Source organism: Corvus moneduloides, chromosome 14 (genome assembly GCF_009650955.1).
Source record: "Corvus moneduloides isolate bCorMon1 chromosome 14, bCorMon1.pri, whole genome shotgun sequence".
NCBI classification, from domain to species: Eukaryota; Metazoa; Chordata; class Aves; order Passeriformes; family Corvidae; genus Corvus; species Corvus moneduloides.
In genome coordinates, this window is record NC_045489.1 from 18,581,051 (window position 1) to 18,605,951 (window position 24,901).

Sequence of the window (24,901 nt, forward strand, 5' to 3'; positions counted from 1 at the left end):
CTTGGACACTTGCAAGGATCCAGGGGCAGCCACAGCTTCTCTGGGCACCTGTGCCAGAGCCTCCCCACCCTCACAGGGAAGGGTTTCTTCCCAATATCCCATCCAGCCCTGCCCTCTGGCACTGGGAAGCCATTCCCTCTGTTCTGTCCCTCCATCCCTTGTCCAAAGTCTCTCTCCAGCTCTCTTGGAGCCCCTTTAGGCACTGGAAGGTCTCCCCGGAACCTTCTTTTAGGGGAGAGTGGAATTTGCCCTTTGTTTCAGTGGTAGTTAATGTTAAAATTAATTCTTACTGTGTCTCCTTTGTTCTTGGTCACCACTACGTGATTATTATTTTTTTTTTTCCTACTGCAAATTAAACACGAGACGTTGTGGTGGGCTGCAGACTCAAGGGATTAATTCTGCAATTTCCAGCCTGATGTTCTTTTGTCCTGGAATGAAAATGGTCGTCTTAGGTAATGGCTATTTTTATACAGCCATTTGTTCACAGAGAACTGGGTTGAGACCTCCAGTAGTGTATCATTGACTGCTGAACAGCCATCATGCAGTGCAGATCACTTCTGAGCTTGGCTACGCCCTCACCCGAGATGGAAAAGCTGGTTCAAAAAACCACTCAAGGCTCCCCTTTCAGTCCTGTCCCTTTTTTTTTGGTGGGACTCAGGAAACCTTCATTGTAGTGACAGGTAGAAATGCTGATGTGCAAGTTTGTGCCATTTTGTTGTGGGGAAAAAAAAAGAGGAAAATGGGAAATACTGCTGCAGGATTTTGTGGTTGACTGGAAGGACCACAGTGCTTGGCATGTTTTAGTTGTTGGAGTGATGACAGAAGCTGGGTGGTTTCTCTCCTCCAGCAGCATATTTAGGCTGGGAAGGCACCCCTTCAGGTGTTCTGCAGCTCTGGGTAAGGGATTGCTTGTGTGTTTGGCCCTTCTGAGCCCGTGCCAGCAGCCGAGATGATGTGTCCCTGCATTGCTCCTGGCTGTGTGATGCTCCAGAGCCTCCCAAAGTCATCACTGCGCCCTAAAAAAACCCCTTGAAGAACTCAAAGATGCTCCTGCATCTTATTTTCTTTGAACCCCATCTCCAAGTGGTGCTGGTGAGGATGCTGTGGGAAGGTGCTGGAGAGAGCTTGTTGTCATCTGCTGGCTCTGTGTGGGCTCCTGGTCCCCTGGGTGAGGAGGGGATGCTCCTGTGCTTCCTAACAGAGAAATTACATCTTCTTAGGTGTTGAAGAGGCTTCTCAAGCGTGTTTGTGGTTAATCCCCAGCCCAGGGGTGTTGCCTTTGCCTTAGAGAAGATGAAAATGAGGCAGAGACTCACGGAGTGCCAGAGGCACATTTAGAGGCTGGATGGTTTCACTGCACGTCAGCTTGGTTGGGCCAAACTTCTTCTAAATTAAACTATTAAAAAGCTGGTAGTGAAAATCCTGGAGCAAGCCAAGCTCAAAACGCAGAGTGGGAAGCAGAATACTGTAAACTATGGGGTTTTAGTCTCCATCCAGTGGAGATGCAGGCAGTTATTTCTTAGGAATTATTTTATTTAGTTAACACCAAATAAATGCTGTTGTTGCTTTTTCAAGGCTTTTTTTTTTTTTTTTTTTTTTGCTTTTTTTTTTCTTTTTCCCTTAATAAGCCCAGCCAAACAGCTTGGACATTGCCCTGGTGCTGAATTGGCTCATGGATCACAGTGCTGGGAAGTTTGTATTAATCAGCACTCTGCAGTCAGTGTATTGTTGCTTCATTAACCTACTTGTTTTTAAGTATCTGTAAATCACAAAGAGGGGAAGTCCTGCTGCTTGCTGAGAAAGCAGCCCTGTTTGCAGCATCTCTCCTCTCTGAAGCACATTTCTGGTTTGCACTTAGGGTTTGGGGGTTTTTTCCCCTGTTTTTCTCACCTGTGAAATTTGTGGTGTAGCCTAGAAGGACGTTTCAGATGTGTATGTCCAAAATTGCAAGTGCTGTTGCTTTTAACATCCAAGCTCCCTGGGGATATTTGGTTCTGGAATACATCTATTCTCCAAGTGTTATTTCACTGCTCACAATGTCACAGCTAAGGTCTTGTTGTTCAGTAGGTACATTTTATTTGTCAGGATGCTGTATCTTCCTAAAGAGGCAGGGAACTGCAATAAAAAATGATTTATTTTCTTTTTTAAGTGAATCATTACAGGAGTTGTTAAAGGACTCTTATAAATGTTGTTACTGGAGAGCTGGTTCCAGGGTCTAGAGGAGGAGAAAAGGTTGGTGTCAGGTTGTACAATCTAACAGTGATTACGTGCTAATATTTCCCTGGCTAACAGAGATGCTCTTCAGTGTCCTGTGCTTCTGAAGAGGACTTTGAGGGCATGGGAAGAAATAAGGAAGGGCTGTTTGTGTTGCTGATACTGAAGTTTGTGCATTGGTGACTGCAAATCCCTGAGATCCTTTAGGGGTGGAATGGACCCGAAACTCATTGCTGCTGTCTGGGCTTTTAACCAGAGAATTACAGACTGGATTGGGGTGGGAGGGACCTTAAAGATCATCCAGTCCCACCCCCTGCCATGGGCAGGGACACCTCCCACTGTCCCAGGCTGCTCCCAGCCCCAATGTCCAGCCTGGCCTTGGGCACTGCCAGGGATCCAGGGGCAGCCCCAGCTGCTCTGGGCACCCTGTGCCAGGGCCTCCCCACCCTCCCAGGGAAGGATTCCTTCCCAATCTCCCATCTATCCCTGCCCTCTGGCAGTGGGAAGCCATTCCCTGGGTCCTGTCCCTCCATGCCCATGTTCAAAGTCCCTGTCCAGCTCTCCTGGAGCCCCTTTAGGCACTGGAAGGGAGACCTCAGAGCTGCCTTTTCTTCAGGCTGACCCATCCCAACTCCCTCAGCCTTTCCTCATGGCAGAGGTTCTCCATCTCTTCTCTGGTGGTATCTGAGCAGCTCTTTGACCATTCCCAGGGACAGGACAGGGAGTCTCAGAGGTGCACAGTCCCGTGTTGTACCCCCAGATTTGGAGTTCAGAGCCAACAACTCAGGGGCTGCTTCTGCTTTTCTGTTATTTCCTGGAATTGCAGCGTCAAGATGTAACAGGGAGGAGAGGATGTTTTCTGTTCTCTCTCAGGTATTCAGTCCGTGTCTCTGCTGTTGTTGTTGTCAGTGCCAGGGCTGTTGAAATCTCCATTGTTTAACTCAGGGCACAGGGCTCCTCCGTGCAGCCGAACCCCAGCCATGACTCATGTTGGTAATTTGGAATTGCAGGCACTGAATGTGCAACTTGCTTTCCTTTGCCACGAGGCCTATTATGCAACAGGAACTGACAAGTACATTTTTGAACGTTTTCACTTACTCCACATAAGCATCGGTTCTGAAATTTGGAGGGCTTTCTAATTGAGTGATATTCTCTAGGAGAATCAAATACATATTAACAAAATTTTTTAAACGTAACAAGGAGTAATTGAACTTCAATAGTATCTGATTACATTTGGTGTGTTTCAAAAATCCATTTTTTTTCTTACTGATTTCAATTGCAATTGCATTTCTATATTTGTATTTTCCTGCCTTGTGGAAAGTACCACATGCAGTATTGGCACTGCAGTGCCTGACTTCTGGATGAAGGACTTAATCAAAGTAAATCTGGATGGTTTCTGTGAGGTGCCAGCCAAGGATAATCATCATTTTTGTTGCTGTTTACCAGCCTGTCCTACCTGTTGCAAAATGGAGCATCATCTGTAAACACGCACTCTGGGTTTTAAAGTCCTCTTCCCCAAATTCCTAAAGCATGTAAAACTTCCTCTAGATTAATATTTAGACCAAATTTATTAACTGAGTGTGATTTTTCTTTTAAATTAGTTTATCGGTCTCTTTCCTCGTGCTGCTAAAAGAGACAAAAGCAAATCTGCCACTCTTATTTAGATTTATTTCGCAGACATATTTTTCCATTTGTGTGGATAAATGCTGGTCTGACTTCATCACCATTTTTAGATGTTCTGCAACGCTGAACACAAAATATGAGCTGTCCTCTTTAGAAATAGTCCTCAAAACACTCCGTACTCGTAACCCATTTGTACAGCTGGGTGAGCGGATGCGCCCAGAGCCTTCAGCTTGCCCTAGTTGAGCAGAAGCTGCTGAGCCCTGGCAGTGCCAACAGGTTTCATGGACTCAGAGAGGAGCACAAACTCTGGATGAACTTCCAGGAGATGGATCTGGCTCCCTGGAGGTTGATGCCACTGCTGGGAGCGTGGATGGGGCTGTTGCTTCTTCCCTGCCAGTGTTACCTGTGATAGGCATGGAGCTGGTGACGCCTGGCTGGATATTGTGGGAGGCCCATCTCTGCTCAGGTGCCCATCTCTGCTCAGGTGTCCTTCTTGCCCCATTTTCCCAGGTTTTTAGCTCCTCAGGTGAGATCTCATCCCACCAGGGAAACTCTTGCATGTGCATCTTCCCCGCCCATGAGCTGCAGGGAGAGGCTCTTTGAAAACAGGGGTTGAGGAACTTTCTGAGTTTCCAGGGGTTTGTTTAGATGAGACTGGGGCGGGGGAGCTTCATCTGTCCTTTTTAAAGGGCAGAATGACCCCAGTGCCAGAGTCTGTTCTGGCTCAGTGGCCCCACTTTCCATGTGCCCTGGGTCTAACCACGTGTTGCTGAGTCCCAGAGAAGTTTTGGGGCGATTGATTCGTAAAACTTGTGGTTAACGCTGTAAGTCTAAACAGATACAAGAATTTATACGTTGCCTTTTGTTGTCGCTACTTAAAAATGAACAAGCAGCATCCCCTGCACCCCAAATCCAGTGGGACTGGGGACAAAATGCACTCGATGCTTGGGCTGTTCAGCTTGGATTGTCTGCTGGAGGTGCTGCGACTCCTGCCCAGCCCTTGTGAGGCTGAGCCCAGAAATCCCCGGGATGTGCACGGAGCTGCGAGGCACCGCAGCTGCTTTTGATAGATCAGCTCTCAGAAGGCACAAGCACTGGTTTGTCAGCAAGGGGACAGCTCATCATTAGCCAGTTTGGTCGCACATGTCACGGGCGGTGAGCGGTGTTTGATCAAGTGGAGCCCAAGGTAAGACGTGCAGGAGCGCATTGTGAAGCGCGTTTTGTTAATGCCACACACCGAGGTGGCTCCCTGCAATCCGATGCAAACATCTCATCGCTCCTGTTTTATCCTCATCTCCTGAAATGTGCTCAGCTTAAGTGGAAGCAGCTGCCTCCTGCGCAGGGAAAGGGAGGCAGACCCTCCTCTCAGCCCCACCAGCCCCTGCCTTCAATTAGCTGCTGGTTTGCCTGGAGTGCTGCAGTGTGACCACTCCTACTGTCAGAGCCAGGAGGAAAAATGCAGCACGGTAATGAATTTGTAACTAGAGAGTGGGGCTAACGAGCGTCCTCAGCTCAGGAATGCAGTGGGGATATATTAAGCCAAGTGTATAGAGGGAGGGGGAAAAGGAAAAAAAAAAGCAGCATCTCCAGGCTGGATTTTATAATTAGGGCACATGGTGTAACTCTTTTGTTTTGCAGAAGCCAGCTTTATTAATTGATGTAGAAGGTTGCTGTGTGCTATTCATTGTTTGATTAAAATGCCTGTATAAATAATTAGGCCTCTTCTGTTTGTTTTATTTTTGCACCCAATTTACATTTTCGTACGGAACAAAAAATGAATTAGCAAATGCGTTTATTTCGCAAATATTTTAACCCGTAGCTGCTCTCTCCTGGCCACCCCCCACTGCACTAATGACGTGACCTTTCTGCCATGCTGGCTCAGTCCTCAGGAACTCTGTTCTCTTTGGAGAAGCCGTGGTGGTCCTCCCTCCTTTGTGTGTGTGCTGCGGGGGGCTGCGGGCTCGGAATCCCTCCGGAAAACACAAATAAACGCGGATATTCAGGCACTGCTGGAAGCAGCAGGTCAGCGCTGTGTCTGGTGGTATTTTGCTGAAGAAAGGAGGTTTCAGGCAGACTGGATTTGTGTCTTGTCTCCTTTCAGGGCTGTGGAACAGGGCGAAAATGCTGCTGTTTGTGCAGCAGCTGGAGAAGCCAGCGCACATCTGGAGCCGGGGTGGTGAAGGGCCTTTTGAAACTGTGTTATTGTTATCAGGGACTGCCTTTCTCTGGTAATGTATGAAAAATCTGCCTGTCTGCAGTACCTCTGAGCAGCCTGTACATCATCTTTACCCTGGGAAGAGTTTGCTGTGAGCTGGTGCTGTTAATTTCTGTGCATCCTTTGACTTTTCCTTGAGAAAACTGTTAAGGAGCAATGCCAGGCTTGGTCATCGTGGTTCCCTCGTTGTTCCCTGGCCTGGGTCTACCCTTGCCCCTCTGGAGCCCAGCAAAGCCAAGGCTCAGATGAGGCACTTTCACCGATGTGAGGGTGTTCTCCACTTGGCAGCATTTGCAGTGGCCTGAGGAGGTCAGTGGTGATGCCTGTGGACTGGTGCACCTTAACATGTCCTTTACAACCTAAGGTCTGAAAATCAGTGCCCTAAACCGTGGTCTCTTATATTTTCCTGTTTGTAAAGGCAAAATTAAGCAGAAAATGCTAGTTCATGAGCAGCACCTGGTGTAGTTGTGCGTGGCCAGGGCATCACACCCAAAATGATCCCTGCACAAACAGCAGTTCTGGTAGAAAATGAGGAGAATTTGTGTTTTTCCACTTGTTTTCCCACCCCTTGACCTCTCCCTGGTCTGCAGGTTGTGTGAATTGTCCCACAGGGTAGGGAGAGGCTGTCAAAGGAGCTTTCCTTTGGCAGGACGTGGCCGGTCCTTCCCCCTGGCAGGGCTCAGCCAGGAGCACACGCTTCCTGAAGTTTTTTCAGGCATGGATCGATCAGTGAGCTCAGTTTGACAGCAGCTGCAACAAAAAGAGAGAGAGAGAGAGGGAGAGAGAGAGCGAGCTCCGTGCGGCTGATCCCCGGGAAGAAGTGGAGAATTGTCACTGTAATAAGAGAGACTCAGTCAGGAGTGAGTCTGTCTCCCCGGGAAAGGAAGCAGCAGGGACTGTGTGGCTGAGGGAGAGCTGTGAAGTGCTGCTCTTCATCCTGCAGCTCTGCAGCCAGGCCGTGGTGCATTCCCCCTGTTCCCTTCCCACTGCGCTGGGAGCGGTGGTGGTGGCATCGCTGCGATTGCCCCCGTGGGGCCACAGGCTCCTGCCTGGGGGGGGTCTGTGATGCTGGTGACCCTAATGTGACAGTGAGTCACTAGGCAGTCACACACTGGGGTTTACGCCACCATTCCGTGCCCCAGCTCTGAGGCAGGAGTGAGTTGATTTGGGGCTCCAGGAAGGGGTTGATTTTGGTCACTGGTTCAGTACAGCACATCCTTTGCTGATGTGTTATTTTCAGCTCTCCTCGTCCTCCTCGACAGACCCACCCTTCACAGTTGGTTCAGTGGTTTGGGTTAGAAGGAACCTTGAAGGTGATCCCGTTCCACCCCCTGCTATGGGCAGAGACACTTCCACCATCCCAGGCTGCTCCAAGCTCCATCCAGCCTGGCCTTGGACACTTGCAGGAATCCAGGGGCAGCCAAAGCTTCTCTGGGAACCTGTGCCAGGGCCTCCTTACCCTCACAGGGAGCAGTTTTTTTCCCAATGCCTGATGTAAACCTACTCCCTTTCAGTTTAAAGCCATTCCCCCATGTTCTCTCTCTCTTCCCTGGTTTGTTTTGTCCTCGCTGTGGTGGGGCTGTGCCTGACGTGAACGCGCCCGTGCCTGGCAGCGCTGCAGCTGTGCTGGGAGAGGTGATAACTCCCTGCTGCTGCCAGCGAGGGTGGATTCCCACCAAAAACCAGCTCCTTGCTTGTAGTTGGGGTTTGCTACTACTGCTGGTTTGCCTGCCTGTGTTGTAGAGTCGTAGTATGCACAAACCCCAGCAGACTTGGCTGAGCTCTCCGTGTCTCTCCTGTGCTCTAGGACAGACTGCAGTGTTTTCTCCCTTCCTCATCGCTAAAAACTTGTGGGTTTTTTGTCTGAATTTGCTCATGGCGTGTGAGAAGTCCTTGGAGGATGCTGTTAGTGGGGTTTAGTGTCTGAGCTGTGCAGGGTTGAAGGTGCCTGGTGGGGCTCTGGGATTGCTGCAGCCCCATCCTGCTGGGAGCCAGGGTTAGGAGCTGGCTGCAGGTGCTGGGGAAGGCTGGCAGAGTTCAAACACACGGAGCTGCCATTTAATTTTGGGTGTTTTTAATTTGCAGTGTTTTTCTAGTAAAGTTATGCTTTGGAACAAAGATAGTATTTTTTTCCCTTAACCTAAATGCTGCATCCTCTATTTATTCCTTTTCCCTTCCCTGCCAAGCACAGAGCAGTCAATGGGTGGAATTTTTTGCAAGAAATTCAGACTTTTCAATTTTAAAAAAAGTTGAGAACATGCCATAATGCTATGCATGTGCCAGTGAGCAAGTTGTAATGCACACAGCCAAATCAAAATGATCCCACCCTCACTCCTTCCTATCATTTACAAAAACCAGCTGGAAGGACTCAGCCCAGCAGACTGTCTCTAGCAAAGGGGAGCAAAAGTGTTTGGGTGGTGTGTATAGCATCAGGTCCAGTGTCATCATTTCAGGGCATGTGTGCTGGCTGGAAGGACTGGAAGCTCGGATATCTGTGTCTATATCCGGATGGAGCTGTTCTGCACGGTTTGGTACATGACTGAATCCATGCCCAGCCACAAAATGAAGCGAGTTGTGCTCGTCTGATTTGGAGAATGATGGGTTAAAGTAATGTTTCATGTGCTTTCACATAGAATCATGGAATCATTTAAGTTGGAAAAGACCTTTGGGATCATCAAGTCCAACCATTTCCCCCAGCACTGCCCAGGCCACCACTGACCCACATCGCCACGTGCCACATCCACGGGTCTGTTAAATCCCTCCAGGGATGGGGACACCTCCACTTCCCTGGACAGCTGTGCCAGGGCTGGACAACCCTTTAGTGAAAATTTTTTCCTAATATCCAATCTAAACCTCCCCTGACCATTTCCTCTTATCCTATTTCTTGTTCCCTGGGAGCAGAGCCTGACCCCCCCCGGCTGCCCACTCCTGTCAGGGACTTGTGCAGAGCCACAAGGTCCCCCCTGAGCCTCCTTTGCCCCAGGCTGAGCCCCTTTCCCAGCTCCCTCAGCCGCTCCTGGGGCTCCAGCCCCTTCCCCAGCTCTGTTCCCTTCCCTGCTCCAGCCCCTCCATGTCCTTCTTGTCAGGAAGGTCCCAGAACTGCCCTCAGGACTGGAGGTTCCTCAGCAGTGCCCAGAGCAGGACAGCTGTTCCTGCTCTGGAGTTTCTGTAAATAGGGTCTGTGGTATGTACCACGTCCGTGTTCGTTCTCCTAAATACGCATATTTTGCATAAAATTGCACATGAACAGTTTTGCTCTTTTCAAAAACTTCCCAAATATATAACTTAGATGGCAAAAATCTTCTGGCTGAGAGGGAGTGGGAACCACGTGGAAAGTCTGAGTCAAATGCTGTTGTTGCAGGGTGAATAGCACAGAAACTTATCTATTTGAAAGAAAAACTGTATTGTTTTTACAAGGGTTTTAAGAAATCTGAAGTACAAAACTCAAAACTGTTAAAATCATTATTTTCACTTAATCCCTTTTAGTTTACTTCGGGCTGTAAGCAATGAACAATTTTCTGTAGCAGTGAGATGGCTCTAGTTTTTCTGGCCACTGGAATACGTGGAGTATTCCCCCTTTTTTAGACCAAATTACACTTTTCCTGCCCTTATATATGGAAATACCATGATTTGCTGTTGCAAAAAAATCAGATGCTGAAGTCTTGCTGTGTTGGAGGTAGGGCAAGGGTAGTTTTAATCTCAGTGGAAGCACAAAGTAGTTGTCTGCAGTCTGGCTTTTCTTTTTAACAAATAAACAACATCTTGGTTTTTTTAAAGGAAATTTGGAATTCTAAAGTGTGTCTGTGTCACTGTCCTCATGACAGTCACTTGCCTGTGTTGAGCATGTAAATGACCAGGGAGGATTTGGTTGGTGCTTAATGCTTCCCTGTCCTCGTGGTGTGCGTGGCTCCAGCCTGTACTGCTGGGGTAGCTGCCCACAGATATTCCCTGTGGACTCCCAGGATGATGCAGTTGAGGAATAAATCCAGGGAATTGAACACATCTCAGTCCTGCTCTGTGTGGCTTTTAGGCCTTTCCGAGGCTGCCACCAGAAAGGGCTTTTTTCCCCTCTGCTCTTCATTCACACTGGAGAGGGCAAATCCCAAATGTTCAGCCCCAGAGCATCCCTGCTCATCCTGGAGCCATCCCAGAGACACAGGGAATGTTGCTAATGGATGGCAGAGCTCCGGGCTGGGTGGCTCAGTGGGAATCTGGAGGGGGAAGGAGTTGGAGTTGGTTGGAAAGATGCTTGGTAATTTTATTCCTTGTCATTTCAGACACAGCTCTGTGATAGTCCTTATGATCTTTAGCCGTGCATTAATCTCAGTGCTGCTGAGCTTCACACCCCTGCTCTTCCACCATTTCAGTGCAAGGTTTCTGTGCATTCCAATTGGAAATAAATTTCTTTATTACACATTCTTTGACCTTGGCATGTTTGTAACCCTGGCGATTGTTAGAGGGGCAAAAGGAGGACTTCTGGGAATAATTGCCTTGTTTGTTCTTTATCTCTGAAGCATTGATACCTGCAGTTCTGGGCTGAGATAATTAAATCTTAGAATCACAACCTCACCGAGAGAATCTTTCTGGTTCTGCAGGCAACGTTTTATTTTTTCTGTAGGTATAAAAGTGCAGTTTCCCTTTGCAAACCCTCCACGGTGACTTTTGGAAACGGGTCATGCTGGATGTCCAGCTGGAACTGCTCTGCTCTGAGGTCGCAGTTCTGGGAAATAGACATCACCTTAAAAATAATCCCAGGAAAACATGTGCGGGAAGGAGAGTCAGGAATCAGGTGGTGTTTCTTGGTATCCATAGCGAAAACAATTTTAGAAACCACTCCTCTCATAAATACTGCATTTTTGGGATAGCTCTTCTTGTATTCTCTATTGCCAAGTGCATTGGCATGAAAGCAGCTTTCCTCAAAAATTAATCCATGCCTGCTGTCTTTTCCCGATGGGGTGACAAGCGCTGTTGTAAGCGGAGCTGGTGCAGCTCCATGAAAAAATTTAGGGCAAAAATTTATTAAGGACTCGAAAAACAAAATGTTCAGATATTTTGAAAAAAAAAACCAACCCAACCGAAAAACCAAACCCCAAATCAAAGGAAGCGACCTCTTCCCGTGGCAGCTTGAGTTGTGCTGGGTGTGAGCAGCTGCGCAGCCGCAGCCCAGAGCTTCACATTCCTGCTGCTGCATCCCGGATCCCTCCGGCTGCAGAGCATCCCAGCACAGCTCAGTTTCAGCTTGGGTCCTGCACTGGGGAGATAGGGAAGGAATTCTTCCCTGTGAATAGGTGAGGCTCTGGCACAGGTTGCCCAGAGCAGCTGTGGCCATCCCTGGATCCCTGCAAGTGTCCGAGGCCAGGTTGGACGGGGCTTGGAGCACCCTGGGACAGTGGAAGGTGTCCCTGCCCGTGGCAGGGGGTGGAATGGGATGATCTTTAAGGTCCTTTCCATCCCAATCCACTCTGGGATTCTCTTTGGTGGCTTTGCTGGTGATCTGATGAGTAGGAGAGTGGAGCTGCTCACTGGACTCACCTTCCTTCTCTGTGAACTTGCACAAAGGTCTTTTATTTCTTCTTTCTGAACATCCCCCCCAGTGTAAGGGTAGGTTTATACAGGAGCCAGGAAAATACTTTTTTTTAAAAATGTGTTTTCTCTCCTCTCTCTCTTCCCTAAGGACACAGTAGGTTATTCTTCCAGCATAATCAAAGTCATTTCAACACCTTGTTTTCTAGCACCTACAATTCATATAGAGAAACTTGGTTGTTCCACGCAGAGTATCTAGAAAAAAACACAACAAAAAACCACAGAGAGCCTTGTTAGCAGCTGGGGCAGACTTGTTGTGCTTGTCAGGATGTCAGCTGTGTTCACATGGAGGCACGAGCCCGTCTTGGGTGAGAAGCAGCCTCAGGGAGACAAGGGCTTGGTGTGGGGTGTCACCCAGTGCCAGGGTGTGAGAGCAGGTACCTCGCACAGGGGCTCAGGGAGAGCAGCATCCAGGGAGAGCAGCATCCAGGGCTGCCTTCCTGCTCTGTGGGTACCCAGAAACCCCCTGTAAAATCCTTCCTCACACAAGTTTTGTAGGATCCTAAATGACGCTGGAAAGAAGCATCGGTATCACGTGCAATGGAGGCTTTTCCAGCTCAGCCATGTCTCAGTGTAACCTGTGTGACAGCACATCCTTCTTGGAGGTGAAGCTTGAGGCAGGGGAGTGTCCAGAGAGGCCGTGGGACCTCCTGAAATACAGCTGGACATGGCTGTGGAAATCTTGTGGAGTAAGGAGATGGCACCTGTGGGACCGTCCTGAAGGATGGACAGAGGAATAGCCCCAGAGTGTGCTTGGAGGCCCAGTTTGTGAGCTGCACATGGGCAAACAGGGGAGTATCTCTGGGTCCACATCACCCTTGAGCTTCATTCTGGGTGCAGCACGGGAGGAAATCAGAGCCTTTGTATACAGAGAGACTGGTTTGACATGCACGTGGTGGCAGAAAGTGTGATGGGGCAGAATCCTTGCAGAAGAGAGGGAGCAGGATGGGTGTGTTTGCTCTCCTGCTGAAATCCTGTCTGGTGCAGACCCCTCTAGAAATCTGAAGGTGTTGTCTGAAGTTTCTTCTGAATTAGCCCAGCTGAAAGGACCCTCCTTGACATTAGGGCTGGGGGGGAAGTCAGAGAGCTGCTGTGCAGATGGCATCTCTTGCCCGTGCTGTGTGCAGGTTGATGCAGTTTAGCCAGGCTCATCTAACCCACAAAACCCCTCAGGATCAGCATAGTGGCCTCTTAAGTGGGATCATCTCACATGGTGTTACCTCCCCAGCAAAGGTAATACAGATCTGATCACATGTCAGCACTAAATTCATGTTAGCCGAAGAATTAAGGATTCAGGAATATGCCCTCCGAAGGCTGCCTGGGTTTTCCTGACAAACCACAGCAGCTGGCTCTTGCTGGCCCTGTCTTTAGGTTAGGTGATGCTTTATTAGAATACCCTTGTTTTCATTTGTATATTAGCCCACAGTATCATCATACAGCTGCCAAAATCCTCTTCTTTCTCAGGACCTTCTTCCCACTTGTGCTGTTCTCTCTCCCGTGCATCCTGAGTTTCCAGTGATACTCCTTGCAGGCTGGGTTGTGGGGCAGCCCTGGGCAGGGATGGTGCACAGAGCAGCAGGGTGGGGTGCTCAGTTGGCCATTCTGTGTTGGGATCTAAGTTTTTCCCCTCTGGAAAGCTCTCCCAGCGTCGCATCCCTGGTGACTGACAGATCTGTGTCTGCATTATTGCAGCATCTGGGACGCGCCTTCCAGAGGAGAGCACTGTTCCCCTGACATGTGAAGGTGTGAAACAAGCTGCTTGGCTCGGGCTGCCTGTAAATCCTGCCTCAGCAAGCAACAAACATTGATATTTTCACACGGTAAAAGCCTGCCAGCCCTCCTTGTCGTGTTTTGGGGAGGGAAGAATTGATTAAGAAGTTCATTACTTTATTGGGAGCTACCACAGGGGCTGCAGACAGTGGGCATAGGACTGTGGCAGTGCTGTGAGACTGGGAGGAATCCTGTAGATACAGACAATTCCATTAAAAACTGCAAAAAGACCTAAAATGTATTTGCTGCCGTTCCTCTGCCTGAGTAAATAGGATATCAGGAGCTGGGGACGCTCATTGCCAGGTTTTCAGTGGGAAGCTAGAAGGGAGCCATCGAGTTTGCTGAAGGATGTTCAGGCCTCCCTTTGTCATGGTAATGAGGCAGTGCCTGGGCAGCACAGGCTGCCAACCTCGGCAGAGGTTCCTCTTGTTCTCCTTCAGAATGTTTGGAGGAAAAGAGAGACCCTGGGCACGGAGTGTGCAGCAGCCCAGGCTGAGGCACATCAATAATCCGTCAACACAGCCCCGTGGGGGTATCAGGAGAGAGCCCCTACATGACCTGGCTTGCAGATTTTTCTTCTTTTACAGTTTAACCTTTTGTTAAAGTTCCTAGGAATTAAAAAGAAAAAAATGGGAATAGGAATCCTGAGGTGTTTCATGGCTCCCTGTCTGTCTGTGGCTCAGCCCAGCCCAGGGCTCTGGTTCTCGGGTTGGATGAGGAGCTGCTGCCTGCCATCCCCTAGGAAAGGGAAATACATCCCATGTGCTCAGTGCTCTTGACTGCAGAAACACATGCCAAGGACAGCCTGGCAGCTCCGTGTGCCAGTGGAAAGGTATTGCCTGGATGAGGCTTGCTGCTGGAGCAGAGAGGGGAGGATGACACCAGGCTTTTTGGTGTGGGGCTTCCTATCAAATTGGGTGTTTTGGTTTTGTTTTTTCCCTGCTTGCCGCTCTGAAAGGCTCTTTCTAAAGAAAGTTCCATGGTTGAGCCCTTCAGATAGCAACCTGCTGGATGGGGCACGGGTACCAAGTGTCAGTCTGACTTTGATGACAGGAGTCATTAAACGATGCTGTAGGCTTGCATCTGCCTTAATGTAGTTTTTTAATTATCTCCTTTCAATAGAAGGTTGATTTGAGTCAGTTGGTACACTGTGAGGTGAGCAGAGGAGGAGGAATGTGGTGCTATTGAACATGTCCTCATGCAAAGGCTTGATCTGACCTGGCAGCATCTCCTTGGGCAAAGTCTGATGGACTTGGAGACAGTGTTGTCTTGGGAAAGGTTGGTGGCACTGGCAGGGAGGTGTAAGAGCAGTTTAGGTTATTTAAAGCAGGTCTGACACATTTTTCCCCTCCATTTTGTCTGTCTGTGCAGTTTTTGTTACCATTAGAGACCTGCTGCAGCTCTGGGAGATCAAGGGATGGCTGGATTGAGTCCTTCGGTTGGGGTTGGGGGAGCCATGCATATATTTGTGTTCTTAAATTGGTCCAGATCTTGGGTAAGGTACTTACGAGACAGTCCACAGCTAGATTATGTCAGTATCTAAGATAAAGAGGGGAAGCAGATGTCAGAGATCACCGTGGAAGTTCCAACCCTCTCCTGGCTGCTGTACATTTATTAAGGATTTTTCCAGTCTGGTTCCCTTGCAAACGTTTACCACATCCCTTGAGACTAACTGTGCATCCTAACAGGGCAACAAGATTTTCATCTGAAATTTTCTTTTTTATTAATTTGATTCCATTTTTCCTGCTAAAAGCCCCCCATGCTGGTGTTTCTGCTTGATGTTTACACCTTTCAAGCACATATTGATACACATCTTGTCCAGCTAAGCTGTGCTCTTGCTTTGAGCTGGACATATTCACATCTTTTGATCTTCCCAGAGAAATTTTTCCCTTCAAACCCTTAAACATTTTTGTTGTTTTCTTTGTACTCTGTTCAATTTGTCAATGTCTTCTCTGGTAATGAGGTGTCCAGAAGTGAATACATTATTCCATTTATGGATTAATTACATCTGTGGAGAGAGGAGGCTGGAACATCCTGCTATGTGAGACGTGTGTGTTCTGTCTCTGAAACCAAACTCTCCTTTTAGCTGCCACATCCTTGTGCAATTTCATCTCGAGCTGCTTGCCCTCTGCCTTTCCAGCTCCTTGTTTGGATGGGTGCATCCCCAAAAGCTCCACCTCCAAGTGTGGCTGTGGTTTGCTGATAGATCACCTCGGTTTCAGTTCTATTTTTTCCAAAAGGAAAACTCTTTGTGTGATTTTGGCATCTCCATTCAGATCTGGCAGGTTTGGGAGGGCCTTCTGAAAAGGGCAGGGAAATTCCTTGTTTGAGTGCTGTTCATGAGGTGGTCCTGAGTGAAGTGAGGCACCTTCCCAAATTTGTGATGTCCCAGGCAATCAAAGCAAGACTTCCCTTGTTTGTATTTATTTTCCCAGTCAAATCCTGCAATACATTTCACTCTGTAGTAGGTGAAACTTTATCATAAACTGTATTCTTTCCTCTCCCACATCGTTACCAAAGCTGTTAAAATTAAATCTAACACAGATCCATGTGATTCCTTGGCTGTTTTCTCCAACTCCTTTGTTTCCAGTTGGCCTTGCAGGTGCTAAATCCTAATCCCTTCTAAAGTTGAGAGAATTGAGGTTGCTCAGATTTTTGCAGGATTTTTGCTTTTAATTTTAGGATTGACTCTGGAAAACGCTCCTGTAATCCACATTTCCATTCTTCTTTTCCTTAAATAAATAGTTTGTGCTAACTGACGAGGTGTTCTCTGCAAGGCTCTACTTGCAGCCTGCTGAGCTGCTCTCTGCAAGAGATCCTTTTTTTTTTTTGGATATTCTCCCCATTCTTTTGCTAGGAATAGAACTTAATTGCATCCATCCATTTAAGTAATTTCCAGAATTAGGTATTAGCCTTATGTTTTGAAGGAATTTGTTAGATTCCCCTTTTAAAAAATAATTCTTTGCAAATAACAACACTTGATTTCCTTGGTTAATTGCACAGATTGAGTGATTTGGCACATGTCTGCATTTTCCAGATACTCCCTTTTCCCTCCTTCAGTGGAAGCTATTTTTGTAAACTCACCATCGCTCTGATAGCACAGGCATCTTTCCTTAATTTACTTTTGAAGACAAATTTAATAAAGGAATTCCCCTTCTTAGCCATATTGGAATCATTCCTTTTTATCTTTTATTAATTCCCCTACTTCTTCTTAACCAGGTTTTCGTGTGGATGTTTATAAATCAGTCCTCCCTCATTCCTTAATCCTTTTGTCCAGAGTTAACTCGGACTGTATTTTATTGTTCCCATTTAATTGGCTCTGTAGGAATTAAATGTCCGTGTGGCACTTGCTTGTTCTCATCCTTGTGCAAAGAAAGATTTTTCTTAGTACTCAGCTCTTAGGAAAGCAGTGAATGCTTAAATGCTGTGGGCTTGGGGAGGGTCTCTGCTTGTAGGGTTTGGGGGTTTTCTTGGTTTAGTTTTATTTTAACAATGTTATATTGACTGTGGTGTTCCAAAGTTGCCAGCTGGCCTCTTTTCAGCATGGGGGGAATTTATGGTCTCCCTTTGATTATCCTTATGGATTCTGGTGGTGCCTCATCTGGAAAGACACTGGGAAAGCCTTACAGGAATGGAGCTGGAGTTTCCTCCATGACAGTGCAAAGGAAGCAAACAGCCTGATTTACCTGAGCTGACATCATTCGTGGGCACTGGTCCCAGATTTTAGTAAGCCTGTGATGAAAAGTTAAGGTCCAATTGAACTCTCCAACAGCTGTAATGCAAAATTATATCCTGGATAAAATCAACCTAACTTGGAACTGCTCTCAGTCACTTCAAACCCTCTGCAATGGGTTGGGCTGGGAATTTTTTTTTTTTTTTTTTTTTGTGCTTCTCATTATTTTTCAATCTACATTTGAATTTGCAGCCAAAGGCTACAGCCTCTTGCAGTTGATTTTTTCAGTGCTGATAACTCAACACAATAATTTAGTCAACCTGATCTTCCCTGTTGAATTTCAGCTTATTGGCATTATAATTAATTTTGACATGTAACACCACCCCTCCAACTTTCACTCCCAAATCTATTAATGCGTAATGATGAAAAGTATGTGCTGTGCATAATACTGTTTGGGAGTTATGGATCTCACATCCTTGTTGTCGGGTAGTGAAAGAGCATTAGTGCATTAATTCCCGCTGGCTGCAGCTTGCTGGTGACTCGAGATGTGCTGAAGCTTCTTAGTTTGTAGTGACAGCTTCTCTCAGTCTCAAGCAGGAAGGTTAGAGGTGAATTTTATTAAAACTACATAGAATGCTGGAATGGTTTGGGTTGGGAGGAACCTTAAAGATTTTGTTCCATCCCTGCCATGGACAGGGACACCTTCCACTATCCTAGGCTGCTCCAAGCCCCATCCAGCCTGGCCTTGGACACTTGCAGGGATTCAGGGGCAGCCACAGCTTCTCTGGGCAACCTCTGAGCCAACTTTTTCACTTCAGAGCCTTTCTGCTGCGCTTTCCAATGTGCTAATCAATTATAAAACACTGGGCAGCATAACATCACACCAAGCCTCGTGGTATTTATAGGACTGCAGCTTCTGCTGCTCAGTTTTCTTCAATTTACAAAACCTGATGATGGCCATTGGTCACAAAAAAACCCGAATCCCCCCCAAAAAGCCACCTCTGCTCTGTTTTTTTTCCAAAGGCCATGGGTGATTACATCACTGGTGTGTGGTTAGATTTCATTTTCCTGCTGCACTCAGTGGAACTCAGGAGCGAATGCCCAGGAGGAATTAAGCTATAAAGACGCTGGCGGAGGAAGTACGTTAAAAGCAATTAGCAGAAATTTAACAAAGTAGATGAAAATCAAATCTCAGCGCGCGCCGAATTTCCGACCCGGCGCTCCACGGTCCCACTGGTGGGTGGTGTTTCCAGGAGGAAAAACTGTGGTGTTGGGGAAGGAGGAGCTGCACTGCTGGCAGCTCATAGGGCTTTATCCTCGCTCCTGCGTGTTGGCAGAGAAAGCTGCAGAGGGACTTGGGACAAGGGATGGAGGGACAGGACCCAGGGAATGGCTTCCCACTGCCAGAGGGCAGGGCTGGATGGGAGATTGGGAAGGAATTGTTCCCTGGGAGGGTGGGGAGGCCCTGGCACAGGGTGCCCAGAGCAGCTGGGGCTGCCCCTGGATCCCTGGCAGTGCCCAAGGCCTGGTTGGACACTGGGGCTTGGAGCAGCCTGGGACAGTGGAAGGTGTCCCTGCCCATGGCAAGGGGTAGGAATTTGGTGATTTTTAAGATCCCTCCCAAACCAAACCATTCTGTAATTTTATGAAGCCGTTCAGCCTCGGGACACAGTGAAAATTCTGGGAAATGCACATTTTCATGGCCAAGAGTCTTTTTATTTGCTTTATTTTTTTATGTTAATATCATGCCAGTGTGTTTGATGGAGATGCCAATTCCGGACTGTCGCTGGGTTTGAGTTTTGGGGTTTTTTTTTTGCCTTTCCCCTCTCCTTTATTAAAGGGGAATTGGCAGATTGTCCTACCTGGGGAACAAAACCAAACAGCTGGCATGGTTTGAGATCAGGAGGGGAGGAAACGAGCAGAGAAGTGCTTGGAGAGACAGGGAGCAAACATTTAGGGGCAAACCAGTTTCACTTTATTCTGCAAACAAAATGGAAGCATTAGCAGAAGGGGTATGACTGATCTGCTGAGGGCTGGGGTGATGGGCTCAGTGCTTTTCAGAACAACCATTTCAAGTGTGCCCTGTCCCTGGTGTGCACTGAAGAGCCACTCCAGCCCCGGTGGGCTCCGGGAGATGCTGAGGTGGAGGAGATTCTCATTATTTCTTCTAACAGCAAGATATTATAACCCCATTGTTATCAGCAGTGCTGCACTGGAGCACTCGTTGAAAGGAAATCAAGATTGAAAAGGACCAAGATGAAGCAAAAATGCTTTGGCTGAGTTCAGTTTGGGGGGCCTGTGAGGAGGATGGGGAGCTGCAGATGGGCGCTGTGCTTCCTCTGCAAACCTGGAGAAGCCTTGGCAAGGGGTGGCTGAGAAGCAAAAGCTGCCCCTGAGCAGGGGCCAGCTCGGGTAGGTCCTGCTCCACCCCTGCTGCAGTGGGTGGGAGGCTTGGGGCTGCAGGAGACAGTGGGATTTAGGTCGCTGGTGGTTATGGGACTCAGCTGAGATAGGGGAGGGATGAGTGGGGGTCTCTGCCGGTGGGATCATTCTGAGGTAGGATTGTATCCCTGCCCTGGTGTGTCCAGCCAGCCTGAGTGATGGGTAGAATCTTTTAATCTGTGACATTTCTGAAGGAGATGGAGACCCTTGGATGGTTGTAGAGCTCGTGCTTCCCAAATATCAGTGGGGAGCTGGGCACCGGGCAGCCCTGGGCATGTGTAGTGGCACCAAGGTCATTGTAACAAACAACTGGGAGGAGGAGGAGAAGGAGGGAGTTGTGGAGGTGAGGGGATGTCTTTGCACAGCCTTGGAGCTTGGGCAGTTGTGGTTCATGGTCATCCTCCTTTGCTGTGCCCAGGGACGGGGTGGGTGCTGTGCTGGGCCCCTGGTCCGGCTGCAGGATCCCTGGGAACTGACCACAGCCCCCACTCCCAGTGCCTCTGTGCTGCTGGGGGCGAGGAGGTGGAGAAATCAGGAGTGAGGTCGAGTCTGGGAAGAAGGGAGGGGTGGGGCGAAGGTGCTTTTCAGATGTAGTTCTTCTTTCTGATTTGATTGGTAATAAAATAAAGGTATTTCCCCAAGTTTTGGCCATGACAGTAATTGCTGAATGATCTCGCCCTGTCCTTACCTCAACCCATGGGCCTTTTGTTACATTTTCTCTCCTGTGCCCAGCTGAGAAGGACAGGGATGGAGTGGCTGAGTGGCCACCTGCGGTCCAGCCGAGGTCAACCCATCACAGCGTGCCAGCGCTCCTTCCTCTCCGTACAAACTTCGGAGACGAGAAATGAAAATTACTTTTGGAAATGGTTTTCCAAACCTCCTGGCAGACACCAGGACTCTCAGCCTGGCTGGGAGCTGCTGCTGCTGCTGAGCAGCCTTTCTCCAAAAACTGCCGAATTATGGGTATTGTGAGTTTAATGTAAAGGTGTCAGGTATCTCTGAAGAGAAATTAAGAGAATGTCAAAGGTAAAAACTAAACAAAAGGGCAGACACAAAAAGGCTGTAAATGAGGTGGAAATTGCAGGCAAATAGACAAAGGAAGAAAGTTTAAGTAGCAATTTGTAGTCCTTTGCACAAGGAAATGCACTTCATTTTTAATAACAAAATAAAATCTCAGAGGATGCTGCACTTCTAAATACAGAGCTAAATATACCCTGGAAAAACCGAAACTGGTTTTTGTGCAGCCGCTCCGAACGCGCGCGCAGCAAAACAAAAGTGAGGAGTTGATTGACAGAGTTAATCTGTCCTTAATAAATGTTTTATTTAAATATTCATTTTCCTCATTTGCATTAATTCCTTGCTCCAGGCCGCCTCTCAGTACAGTACCTTTTCCTGAGTCCTCATCCATGAGGATCTCCAGCTGTCCTGGGTCTGTGGTGGCTCCCAGGACGGAGCCTTCCCACGGGCATGGAAGTTGGGAAAGATCATTTTCTCCTTGAAATAGGAGCCCACCATTTTTCCTCTCACTTCATGTGAGATAAAAGCAACAAAAGGGACAGAAACCTTGTGAGGTGAGAGCTGCTGCTGTGCGCTGAAGGTTCTTGATGACGGTGATGATGATGACAGAGTGGAAGAGAGATGGATGCACTTCCAAAATATTCCTCACCGTTTTTCAGGGGAAAAAAGAAGACTTTTTCTTTTTTCTGGCTGTACCGGTGCGATCTCTCCCAGTTAGGGAATGCTGGAGTTGGGCTGGAAGCCCTGGCTGGAGCTGAGACAGCTCATGTGTTCTCTGGGACGAGCCGACTGTCTCGCAGTGCCTGGTGCTCGAAGCACCGGGAGTTAACTCAGCACCCACAGAAATCCATGGGAATCCATAATCCTCCAAGTGGGGCTAAGGTGGTTGTTTTCCATGCAAAGAATTGCTGGATTAGATGAAATGCCCATCAAAACTGCAGCTGCTGGGGATTTGGAGGGTGTTGCTAATTAAGGGATGTTTGTATTTGGTTCACATGTTGTCAGCAGGAGAAGAAGGAACGATTTCTTCCTTCCTTTTCCCCTTCCCTAATCCCTATCTGAGCCACACCAGGACAGGTCCCATGCTCCTGGGAATGGCTCTGGTGGCACATGCCGGCCCACAGGCAGAGTTGGCAAAGCTGCTGTGCTTGAGATGCCTGTCCCTGGAGCTGCTGTGGTGCTGGGATGTGCTCCCATCCGAGGGGGAAGGGGGAGTCTTCCAGGTGGATTAGAAGGATGCGAAGTCAGCAGTGCTTGGTGCCTGCTGTGGTGGGGGCTTGGAGTGACACCAGAAGAACTTCACCCACTTTGTCTCAAACATCTCAGTTGTTGTCAGGGATCTGGCCTTGACCAGGGTTTTCCCAATTTCCCAGGGAGTGGATCTGATTCCTCCCCACCAACCCCATGTGCGCCATTCTCTGTACAAATTTCTTTAATCTCACTTTTCTCAGTGGGGAATTTGTGACTGCCTCCTCCTCACTGCTCCCAGCTCTAAAACATTCACTGGGATAATGTCTGTGATGTGAGGGCTTCCTCCACACCTCCTGCTTCCGTGCCTCCAAATCCCCCTAAATGAGTCTCTAGGACAAGCCCTTACCTTTCCACAGGAATTTTGTAGAATAGATTGGGTGGAGCTGGGGAACTGAGGATAAACACAAAATATTTCTGTGTAGTAGCACAGAGTTCTTGATTTAGGTGAGAAATAAGTAGCATAAGCAAGGTTAAGTGTTGAATTGAAAAGAAAGCCAGGGAAAATGTTACTATCTTCTCTCTGAAAGAAAACAAAATTAAAACACCCCACCAGACCCCACCTTATCTTTGTGAGTACTGAGCTGGAATAGCCACAATTTCTTCTGTGCCTGTGCAGAGCTTCAGGTGCTCTTTAAAGCTCAGATTGCTTGTTTACATGTGAATTAGTGATGGGATTTCTGTACTGCTTGTAAGAAATGAGGCAGAATTTGTTTCAAACATCTAATGAGTGCTGGGCTGTCTGCAGCCAGCAGAACATCTCTGTCCTGCCTGGAATCAGGCTCTGTCAGCTGTGGCTGTGTTTGCTTCAAGAGATGCCGTCACCATCAAAGGTACTCACTATAAATGATTCTGAATGTGCGGATTTTTTGCTTTACAGCTATTTCTGCATATCCAGGATATTAAAGGAAATGTGTTTTCCTTGGAGGAGGTAGTTTGTATGTTGAAGTTCTTAGAACATGTGCAGAGCGCATTTGTTTTATCTCAGTTTATCTTATTTTGCCCATTTGTGTTTGTTTACGGGTTGTTTTCTTTGTAAATCGGGTTTAATGCTGAAAGCCATTTATAGAGCTGGAATAATGCAAAGCTGACTCCTGAATGATGATAAATGCTTGGAGGAGAAAGGATCTCATGTTGGTTTAGCCACGAGTGCCCCACACGGAGCAGGACCAGCAGGATGATGCTACCTGAGAAGCTGTGGCTGACCCAGATGCTGCCTGCTCTTCTTCTCCAGATGGAAATCATCTGGAGAAGATCTGGAGATGATGATGATGATGATGATCATCATCATCATCATCATGGAACAACCTGGTCTAGCACAAAGTGTCCCTGCCCATGGCAGAGGAGTTGGAACTACATGATCTTTATGGTCCCTTCCAACCCAAACCATTGTGGGATTCAAAAATCCCTTCTTAGAGATGTGGAGAGCAGATGCACTCGATAAGAAGCAGCTTATTAAACTGTGGGTTTGTTTGGTTCATCACTTTTTGTGCGTGTGTGTTAACAGAGGCTCGGAGCTGCGACTGTCGTTTTCAGAATTCAGCAGGTTCCTTTCTGCTGCTGTGGAATGAGTCAGTGCAATTCCTGCTTTGATTTACAAAATTGGATTTTAATCTCTTTGAAACCATTATGCTAAATCAATTTTTAACATAGCAGAGCAAGGAGGTACAAAGCCTCCCTTGTTCTCCAGTTGTGAACTCTTTGGATGAGCGAGCACTGTCTAAACAAGACTTAAACGGCATCAAGGGGGAAGGGCTTTGCCGGGATAGAATTGTGGAATGGTTTGGGTCAGAGGGGACCTTAAAGCTCATCCTGCTCCATCCCTGCTGTGGGCAGGGACACTTTGCACTATCCCAGGTTGCTCCAAGGCCCGTCCTTGGACACTTCCAGGGATCCAGGGGCAGCCACAGCTTCTCTGGGCAACCTGTGCCAGGGCCTGTACACCCTCACAGAGAAGAGTTTCTGTCTAATATTTAACCTAAATTATCCCATCTTTCAGTTTGAACCCATTACTCTTTGTCCTGTCACAACAGTTCCTGATGTAGAGTCCCTCCCCAGCTCTCTTGTAGCCCCTTTAGGTACTGGAAGGGTCTGTGAGGTCTCCCTGGAGCCTTCTCCAGGCTGCACAGCCCCAGCTTTTTCTCAGCCTGTCTCCAGATGGGAATAGAGTTTTGCTCTGTTTGTGGCTCCAGCAGGATTCGAGATCCCTCCGTCCTGGTATTTGGGTTTTTGGGTCTCCCCCCCAACTCCAGCCCAGCTCCAGAGCTGTCAAGGCATCAGATGAATCACCCCTGTGATGTTTCGGATTTCTGGCAACAGTAGCATTGGGCAATCATCCAAATCCAGCAAGGCACTGATAGCAATGAATGGGAAGCTCACGTGGTTCCATATGGAAAGCAGGGCAGGAACAGTTCTAAGATGACTCTGTGTGGAGGTAGACAGGCCTCCACTTGCCCTTTATCCTCCTCTTCCTTTCCCAAATCCGTGCTATCCCGCCATCGAGCTGGTAAATCAGTCTTGCTGTAGACTGGGGAAGGGGCAAACCCCATACAAAACACTGCATATGAATTCCAGACAGTGTTTCAGGCTGCTCAAATCCTCACAAAATTCCAGGCTTTTCAGACCCATCCTTCTTGCCTGGTGCCTGTTTGGAGAGGCCAATTGCACGTCCTGTTTGTAATCCTGACCCAGGAGCTTCTGCCCCAAACTCTCCAGGGAAGAAAATCTGACAAAGAACATTTATAAGCTTTATGACTTTAATTAAACCTTGGAGAATGAGACCTTCCAGAAAAATTCACTGGCACTTTTAAAGAGCCACATCACTGGGCCCTGACCCTGTTGTTGTCTTTCCTCTCTTCTGGAAAGAAAAAAAAAAAGGAAGATTTACTTCTCAAGTGAAAAAAAAGGGTGTGTGGCATGTTATACTTGACCAGATTTTAGTTTGTAAAACCCAAAAATAAGCACAAAAATTAACTGCAGAGTAACTAGAGGTAGGGAGGAAGATGAAGAGCAGGGAAATTTCAGTCTTCCTAAAAATCTCTTTTAGGATAAAAAAAAGTCTCTTGCAAGATAAGTCTCATTGCCTAAGAGTTGAAGATATTCCTGAAACAATAATC

At 47.8% G+C, this 24,901-nt stretch overlaps 1 protein-coding gene across 2 annotated transcripts in view; it reads left to right on the plus strand.

Moving 5' to 3' along the window:
- Nucleotides 1-24,901, plus strand: part of NEXMIF (neurite extension and migration factor) — a 156,768-nt gene that overhangs the window by 67,735 nt on the left and 64,132 nt on the right. The gene's annotated exons all lie outside the window — the stretch shown is intronic.